Source organism: Mus caroli, chromosome 8 (genome assembly GCF_900094665.2).
Source record: "Mus caroli chromosome 8, CAROLI_EIJ_v1.1, whole genome shotgun sequence".
In the NCBI taxonomy this organism is placed as follows: Eukaryota; Metazoa; Chordata; class Mammalia; order Rodentia; family Muridae; genus Mus; species Mus caroli.
In genome coordinates, this window is record NC_034577.1 from 94,538,624 (window position 1) to 94,547,534 (window position 8,911).

The following is an 8,911-nucleotide window of genomic DNA, read 5'->3' on the forward strand; positions in this document are numbered from 1 at the left end:
CCCATCTGCGTATGGTTTTCCTAAGGCAATATGCTAAGAACAAGTTCCACCCAGGTCCCTTAAGCCTCTCATGACACTGTCAGAAGATGCATAAAAATCACAGGGGTTAGAAGTATGGTAACAGCCTGTGTAGGAAGACCTTACCGCTGCCTTTTAATATCCCAGTTTGATTGTCAGTGTCTCTGCTTCATTTCACAGAGAATATAGCTTCATTCTTCAACCAGAAAAATAGAGGTTGTTAAGACATTCTCCAGGACAACACACTCTAAATTTCTTACTAAGGTAGGCATAGCTGATATTAGAGAGAGGAAGAGGAGAATACATACTCAACATTTTTGTGTCCCATTGATTTTTTATCCCCATAGTAATTGTGTGTAAGGTGTGCTATAATCGCTCCATTTTACAGGATAACCATAGTAAGGTGGCATATATTTTTGTCTTCAGTAATTACTGAATACCAGAAAATATTCATTTGGGGAAGCATAAACATGTGCTTGAGAGAATTAAGAGCTTGGATAAATGTAATCAGACTCCAGAGCAAAGGTTCAAAGCAATACTGCTTAGAACAAATGTGACCCACTTTGCCCATTTTGTAATAGAAATATTGAGACCTAGACAAAATGATGTTTCTTGTAATACATTAAAGTCTTGTGTTCTTTTTTCCTAACACTTCCAACAGAACAAACTTTCTTAAACTCTCTGAGAATGAACTATCTGCAAGAGATGCTCTCAGTATGCCATCACTCATATGTCTTTGCTGAAAGACCACACCCATGTCTTAGTTTCCCCTGGCTTACATCCACAAAATTCTCAAGACTGGTGGGAGCCACATGACTAGAGGGAGCTGAAAGTTACACTACCCTGTGTAAACCACAAAGACAGTGCTTTCTCCCACTGATGGTACAGAGGCAGGAAAGTTTGAATCAGGGAGGGTAGCCTATAGATGACTCATCAGATAACGGGGCCTGCTGCCAAGTCCAAAGACCTGAGTTTGATCCTCAGGACCCACATGGTGGGAGAAGAGGACTATCTTCCAAGGTTTTTCTCTGATCTCTACATGTGCACTTAGGGTGTGTGTGTGTGTGTGTGTGTGTGTGCAGTGCACATAAAAAATGAAGATGTAATACTTTTTGTTTTTTAATTTTTGGGTTGTTTGGGTTTGTTTTCTTCCTGATGGACAACTGTGGCATTTCTTTACTGCAAAGTCCCATGAGATTAAGTCAAATGAGTCTCCAGTTAAGGAAGTGCCAGTCTTTGGCTTATTTTCTTTCACCCTAGTGTACTTTCCTTGGTTTCCTTTTCCTAAAACAACGTACCCTTCCTAAATCATTCTATGGCACTCACCCCTGTCTCTAAGGAGGCAAAAGTCTCTGAGGGTAGGCAGAAAAGTCCCTGCGTCGTCATCCTTTGGATATTGGTAATAGAATATTTCACAGGACCTCATTTTGAGACTTCAGTGTTGCTTAAGAACCGGAAGCCTTAGAGATATTGGGCAATGGTGTTATTTTAGTGATGGGATGGTACATGTCCAATGATGGGAAGGAACTCATTCAGCTCACACAGAATTAGAACCCAACCTATGTCTACCAATAATAATTTATCAAGACCAAAACAAGGCACATTCCTATTTCTTCAATGCAGTGTATGTCATTAGTTCTAATCTAGAGAAGGGCTTCTCTGTGCTAGTCAAAGAGGGAACAACATATGGTGCTCAAAATGTTAAGATCTGGTTGGTTATACTCTTGCATATGGCTCAAAGAATGAAACCTATGCTCTGTGTCCCAAGGAGCACTTTCTTTGTACCTTTGACCCTGGCTTCCCATGATCCTAAGGTACCCCAAGGTCTATTCATTCCACCTCATCTTTGCCTAAACTCAAGTATGCTATGTTTTTATTGGTCTACAATGGTATGTGTTTGTATTTACCAATTGCAATTCCACACTAGCAATAAACACATTAAAATTTGTATAGCCCAGTATTAAATGGAACACACCTAGATTATAAACAATTATAGTATATATGGAGTCTCGTGTGTTGTTTATCCTCCTTGCCTGAAGTGTTCTACCCCATAGAGTTTTGAGAAACTCATCAACTAAACACATTTTAAATTGATCCTTCTACAGCCCTCTCTGTCTTCTAAAATAGTGCCTCTCTCCTCAGGACCACAGTATTATGGGCTTAAAAGTATAATGCATGGCTATGCTCCCAGGAACCACATGATAGACACAGAGAGTCCCTGCATCTGTTTGCACATACATTCATGCATACGCACATGCACTTTTCAGACAAATGTACATCTAATATCTTCTTCATACCCAGCATATGTGGGATGTAGCAGTCATATGTCAAGAAAACAGATTCAGTGTCTACCAGGGCACAACACAGAATCCAATGAATGAAAAGGTTTTTTCTAGTAAATAGATGACGTTTAGTTATAATCTGTGCTATAGTAGAAATGAAGTGGGTATGTAGTAGAGAAAAGAAAGTGAATAGTACCTGAATTTGTCTCTAAAGGTCTTTTAGGACCAATCAGACAATAAGTGTCGGCTGTGTAAAGAACAAAGGAAGGAACCTCCTCAAGAAAGAAGAGTGTGTAAGGGCATGCGACCAAGGAGAATGCTTGATGTTTGAATCTCTTGGAGAATCTAATAAGCAGTGGGACAAGGGCACACAATAAGTGTGGAGCCCCAAGCTGAAGCAAGCATAAGTGAGATTTCTTCCATCATAGTAAAGTTATTTGAAGTAAAGTGGAATAAAGTGAATGGTTCTTAAGCAGAGAGGAGACTCAGTTCTACTTACATTCCTTGTTCTTTGAACCAAAGGAACCAGTGGAAATGTTTAACGAACACTCTTTGAGTAAATGAGTCTGTTGTCAAATTTGGTCTTTTGTCCTTCTACATAACAGGCTCTTTGGGACTTGTAGCTTATCACTCTTCTATTTAGGCAGATGGGTATATGTGTTCTTCATTGTCAGGGCAGACCCCCTTTTCTTTAGAAGAAGGTTCTAGTTGCAAGGAGAGTTGAGATATAACTTTACAAACTACCACAAAATAACATCTTGGCTTTTTAATTAAATGTCAGTACTAGCTTTCCACTGGGAATCTGGCCCAGCCTTCTGGAAGGCAAGATCTGGTCAAAAATTCAGGTTAGGCCCTCAGGAAGGAGCACAAAAACAGCTATCTTAAGAGGATATAATGATATAAAAGTACACACTCACAGTATATGGGTTCTGGTACAGAGATGGCCCAGCCCAGGAAAGTATGAAGTAGGGAGTCAGTCATGGATGAAGGGAGAGATTCTCATTGTCATAAAAATGATGGAGAGAAGCCAGACATGGTGTCAGGCACGTGTAATCCGAGCATTTGGAAGATGAAAACAGGTAGACAGTAAGTTTGCAGCACGCCTGACCTGAATAGTGAATTCCTGACTAGCATAAGCCATGTACCGTACATTGACTCAAAAGAAAGAGGGAAAATGTATAATGAAGCCCCACCCTAGGCTGCAAAGATTTTAGGAGTTGATGGCTACTAGGGGAGGGAGCCATTATTCTTAGGGTTTATGGCTGTCTCTGTGCATTTGGGCAGCACAAATAGGAATTGGTAGGTAATTTTAAAGGAAGAGGAGGAGAAAAGGATGGAGATGGGAAGCAAATGTGTTGGGAAGAGATGTCCAGAGGAGTAGGATGGGGAACTGGGTGTGGATATGATCCAAATACATTGTATCCATGTAGGAAATTGTCCAGATGGATTGTTTTAGAGAGAAAAAAAGACAATGAGCTGGGTAAGAACCCTCTGGGCTTCGTTCTCCATACCCTGTCTGCTTCCAGTGAGGATCCCAGGGAAAGTGTCAGCCCTAGGAATCAAATAGGTTGCCGCCTTCCAAGACAGAGGGAAGAAAAGAAAAGAAGGAAGGAATCTGAGGGCAGGCATTTTTTTCTTATTTCTTCTTGGCTGGGGTTTTATGGATTTCAGGGGTCTTATGGATTTCAGTAAGGTTTGTGTGCCCTGTGTTAGGTTTACAACCTACCCTCCTCTATTTTTGTGGGATCCATCTCACCATATATAAACTGTATTCACAGAGGAATAACATTGGTTTTAGATGATTATTACCCATTTGTGTTTCCAGTGTCCAAAGGTCAAAATTCGTGGTGTCTTCCTGGGCCTTTCCAGGTTCACCCAGTGGCAGCAGGGAGATCAAACAGGCTGTTCTCTAAGCAGCCATTGACCTACATACACCTAGACCTTAGTCATTGTCTCTGACCTCACTCCATTGTTGATACTATCCTACAATGGGCATCTTCTCCTTTAAGAGCCAGGAGTACCTCCTCTTCCTCTTGGCATGCACTAAAGTGTCAAGTTCATTATTGGAGGCAGATGAACAAGTTAGTAGGGAGTACCTCATCTTATAATGACAGTATGACTGGGTCTAGAAGGTATCTTTTTCAGGTGAGAATACTAAAGGTTAAGACGGGTTAAGAAAAACCTACATCGTTTAGATATCAAGGCACAACATCTGACTTAAACTCCAGTCTAACTCTCCATACAGATGGTTTTATTTCACAGGACTATCTTCGCCAAATTTACAGATATTCATCTCTTTTTTCCTTTCTCCAATATACTCTCCTCCCCCACTTACTGCAAAGATCATGTGTAGCCGCATCTCACACAACTCCCCCAGTCCTTCCTTGAAATCCGGTGTTTCAGGGGAGAGAGCTCCTTAAGCCTCCTGCAGACACTACAGGAATGTTGAGTTTTCTTTGGATTCCAAGGAACCAGATTGGACCAGAGGCACCAGAGAAGACAGCATCTGCCACAAAGCATACTGAGACATTTAGCTTCATTCCTTTGAGGATCTCATCTGAGACACATGCTACTTCAGAGGAGGCAAACATCATAGCCATCAGCAAGAAGTTTGCTTCAGTTTTCCCCCAATCTCCCCGAATCAAAAGTGCTTAACTCCAGCAAGAAGCCCCCTTCTGATTTTCCCACATGCCAAAAAAAGTAAAGTGTAATCCCCATACCCTCCAACTCTTGTCGCTTCCCTCGCTATTTCAGTCTGCGCTGGGAAGAGAGGTTCTAATCTTACACAAGTCTGGAATCATCCCGTTCCCGGACCATTGGCGTGCTTTGCATTGGATATGAAGTTTTACCCACAAGTCTCAAGTGTTAAAGGGCTGGTCTCCAGGTAGTGGTGCAATTGAAAGATCAAAAGAGCACTGTTATTATCATCAGTAAAATACTTGACAGCTCATAGCTGTATGTACTAGGTAGAAGAAGTAGGTCTCTGGAGAACACTGAAACCTGGCTCTCTCACCCTCCATTCCACAGCCCATAATAATGTTAGCAGCTTGCTTCATCACTTGCTCCTGGAGCCATAATACTTGGCCTTTCTCCACTCCCACCACGATGGTGCCACATGAACATATGCAGGGATCTCTGAAGTCTTATGCCATAAAATCTTCCTTCCATTTAGATGGTTTGTTTTATCTGCTATTTTTTAAAAATTACTAACACTGTAAATATTCCAGCCTCGGTGCCCCTGGTGGTCTGCCTTCTCCATCTGGACTCTCATCTCCTGTTCTTCATTTCAACTGTCTCCAAAATCCAAAACCTCTCCTAAACTTTCCCCCAATTCTTTGGACTTTATGGACAGACAAAATCACTTTCAGCTGTGATGAAACTACATCATATTATGAGAGTCTCTAGCTACCATTCACTCAACAAATATTTTGTGTATGTGCTTTTGTGTGACCAGATGAACATGTTGGCCAGGCTGCATGTACATATTTGTGCTCATGGAAGTTAGAAGACAAACTCAACTCTTGTTATTCTTGGGTTTTTTTTTTTTAAAGACAAAGCCTCTCACTGGCCTGGAACTGACCATGTAGCTAGGCTGACTAGTGAACTAGCTCTACCCATCTGTTTCTGCCACCCCTGCACTGGGGTTACAAGTACAGGCCACCACTTCCAGATTTTTTTTCGATGTAGTTGCTGAGGGATCAAACTCAGGACTGGCAAGACAAGGACTTTTCTGACTGACTTGTCTACTGGGCTACCATTCAAGAAATAGTTACCCATCATATACCAGATACCAGGTGTGTCAAGTCCCAGAGATGCAGCAGTAACCATAAGAAAGCCTTTGATAGGACTTCTGTCATGGAGTGTGGGATGCCTGATCCTGGAGTTAGGTTAAAATAAGGTTCTTACAGGTTATTGCTTGTGCATCTAGCAAAGGAAACTGTACCTCCATCTTTGTTTCTCCAGGACATGACAGAGTACCCAGTGCTGAGTAGATACCCCAGCATCATCTTTATGTCTGATTGAAGAGAGTATGAATAATTATAAGGAAACCAGAAAACCTGGCTCTGCCACAAATAACCTGTGTGATTTTAGACGAAAGCCAATTCCCATTCCAAAACATGACATTCTTACTGAAATATGAGCCAGTGAGCAAACACTTATACATCAAACCTACTGCAATATCCACACTGTATTTTTCATGGGCGCAGGCTGGGAAAGAAGCAAAGCTCTGGGAAGGTACTAGATGAGGCTGGATTTGGCTTTAAAGTTACCAGAAAAGCCTCCAGATCTCAGCCAGATTCATCTGATCCTAAAAACAGGCCCACTGGCAAAGTAATAGCCCATCTTTGGATCAATCCCATCGATCGAACTTCATAACAAAGCCACTTCCCGAAAGACCACAGCTTAGTGGTGCTTGCTGGGGTTTCTTGCTATCCTGTGTGGCTGTATCACTTTTCTTATGCAGTAATGAGGGAACAGGGGTGGGAGGGGATTTGAGGCGTGTCTTGGTTATGAATGTTTGACGTGCTTTGTGTTTATGGTGTGAGAGTGACCTTTCTTCTTGCCACAAACTAATTCTGCACTAGTGAATGGAAACCACCCCATTGACCCCTTGCACCCCTCTCCCAGATGCACACTATTTGTTTTATGGACTAGACAAGACCAGGGCATCACAATGGTTCTTGTGAACAGAACGGAGCATGCCTTTAGAGGGAGGCTTTTCATACAGAAATGTCTGTATATTATAGCTCTTCTTGACAAACAAGAAGAAGAATTGAAATGTTTTTTTTTCTCTAACCTACCATGTTTTAATATGTAAATTCAGAGTATCCTGTGAAAACAACTTCAACCCCAACTTACTAGAGAAAAGAGAGAAAATGTCAGCAAGACAAGGACTGACTGAACGTTGCAGAATGGAACCAGCTAGTGACCCATCTGATACTCATCCATCTTCTCTGTAAAAACTCAGCAACCTCATTATCATGTCCTTGCTAACCTCCAGGGTGGCTTCAAGCCATGTATACACAGTCTCTATAACAGGAACGGAGACTTACCTTAATTTTCAGAGGCACAATAAAAATAAGACTGGATCCTCCAAGGATAACCACAGAAAAGTGGAAGAACATGTCAATGCTAATAATCCTGTCATCTCACTTGGAAAATGTGCCTTGCTCTGTGGAGATAGCCATAACCCCACTCTAGCACTGGGCTTGTTACTATGACGTAAGCACTGTTCAGATTATAGCTTACAGGACCACCCAGCTGACTCTCTGTCTTTTCAGATGACCATAGAAGACCAGGCATTGGTGTTGCACACCCGTATCACCATCACATAGGAGATGGAGAGGCAAAGAAATGAAATCAGGGTTTCAAGGACATCCTTGGCTACATAGCAAGTTTCAGGCCAATCTGGTTACAGTAGAATAAAAAGCAAACCCCCAAAAGATGGTAAGGGATTTCAGAAAAGGACACGATGTGTGCTCTTACCTTGTATTCTGTCAAATGGTCTCTTAGTTGAAGATCATTTTCTCTCTGAAGTCCATTTAGGGAGTTTATATACTGCCAATATTCCCTCCTAGTGAGCTCCATTCTATTGCTTCTTCCGGTAGGTAAGTGGGTGGTAGAATCACATTGCACTTTGAGGTTCACAAAAGTGTCTAGGAAAGATAAGATGGAAAAGAGGTACTTAGGGCTCAGGTGAGTTGTAGCACGAGTATAGGGATTGATAACACCAATTTGGAGGTCATCTGAAGCCACAGATCTCGCTGAACACACATACACACACACACACACACACACACACACACACACACACACACACCAGCAGCACCAGCAGCACCAGCAGCACCAGCAGCACCAGCAACACCAGCAGCACCAGCAGCACCAGCAGCACCAGCAGCACCAGTACCAGCAGCTGTAGCTTCTCAGGCCCTGTCTCAGAGCCCAAGTTTTAATTTGAAGTGTGGTGTCTGACCCAACTGAAATGGAATCCAGGGAAGGTCGAATCCTATTAAGTCACCAGACCATAAAGCAGAAAGGTATAAAGTTGACAAATGGCTTCTCCCAGGGGCAGCAGCTGTGAGGTACTCAGGAAAGCAGGACTCTGACCCAAGAACTGGCCAGCAGACGGTCCCTCATTCTTCCCCTGGTATCTGCCACCCACTCTCTTCCCTGCAAAAAAGGGTATGTATGTTTAAGAAACTAATATTTAACCTGTTTATCTGTATTTTTTTTACAACCCCAATCAGATCTGGGTGTGTCCCAATGCTGGCCTAGGTCTCTGAATAATGACTGAACAGTATTCCCTATATAAAGATTCCTAATGGTTATACATGCACCAATTTAACCCTTGACAAATCCTAGCATCCTGTACTTATTTTCCTAGATAGTCCTGGAGGTTGTTAATGATATCAGTCAGGTGTCTTTGAAAGGAGATCTCTTAACTACAGTTTAGTATATTTGTGCTATGTTTTTAGGTTCTATCAGTCAGAGTGATTGTTCCAGGAAAATATGCAGAAAAACATCAAAACCTATATATTTTTTCCCACTGAATCTTCAAGGCATCTTCCTTGCAGCCACATCAGACCAGTATTGTAAAAAAAAATTGTTCA

The 8,911-nt window shown here is 42.0% G+C and overlaps 1 long non-coding RNA gene across 1 annotated transcript; it reads right to left on the minus strand.

Annotated features, from left to right (window-relative positions):
* Positions 1 to 4,524: 4,524 nt before the first annotated feature.
* Positions 4,525 to 8,197, minus strand: LOC110299610. Its single transcript, XR_002378493.1, has 3 exons — positions 8,167 to 8,197; positions 7,788 to 7,957; positions 4,525 to 4,806 (listed from the first exon to the last, which is right to left on the minus strand). It is a non-coding gene; the product is annotated as an uncharacterized LOC110299610 (long non-coding RNA).
* Between the last annotated feature and the right edge of the window lie 714 nt (positions 8,198 to 8,911).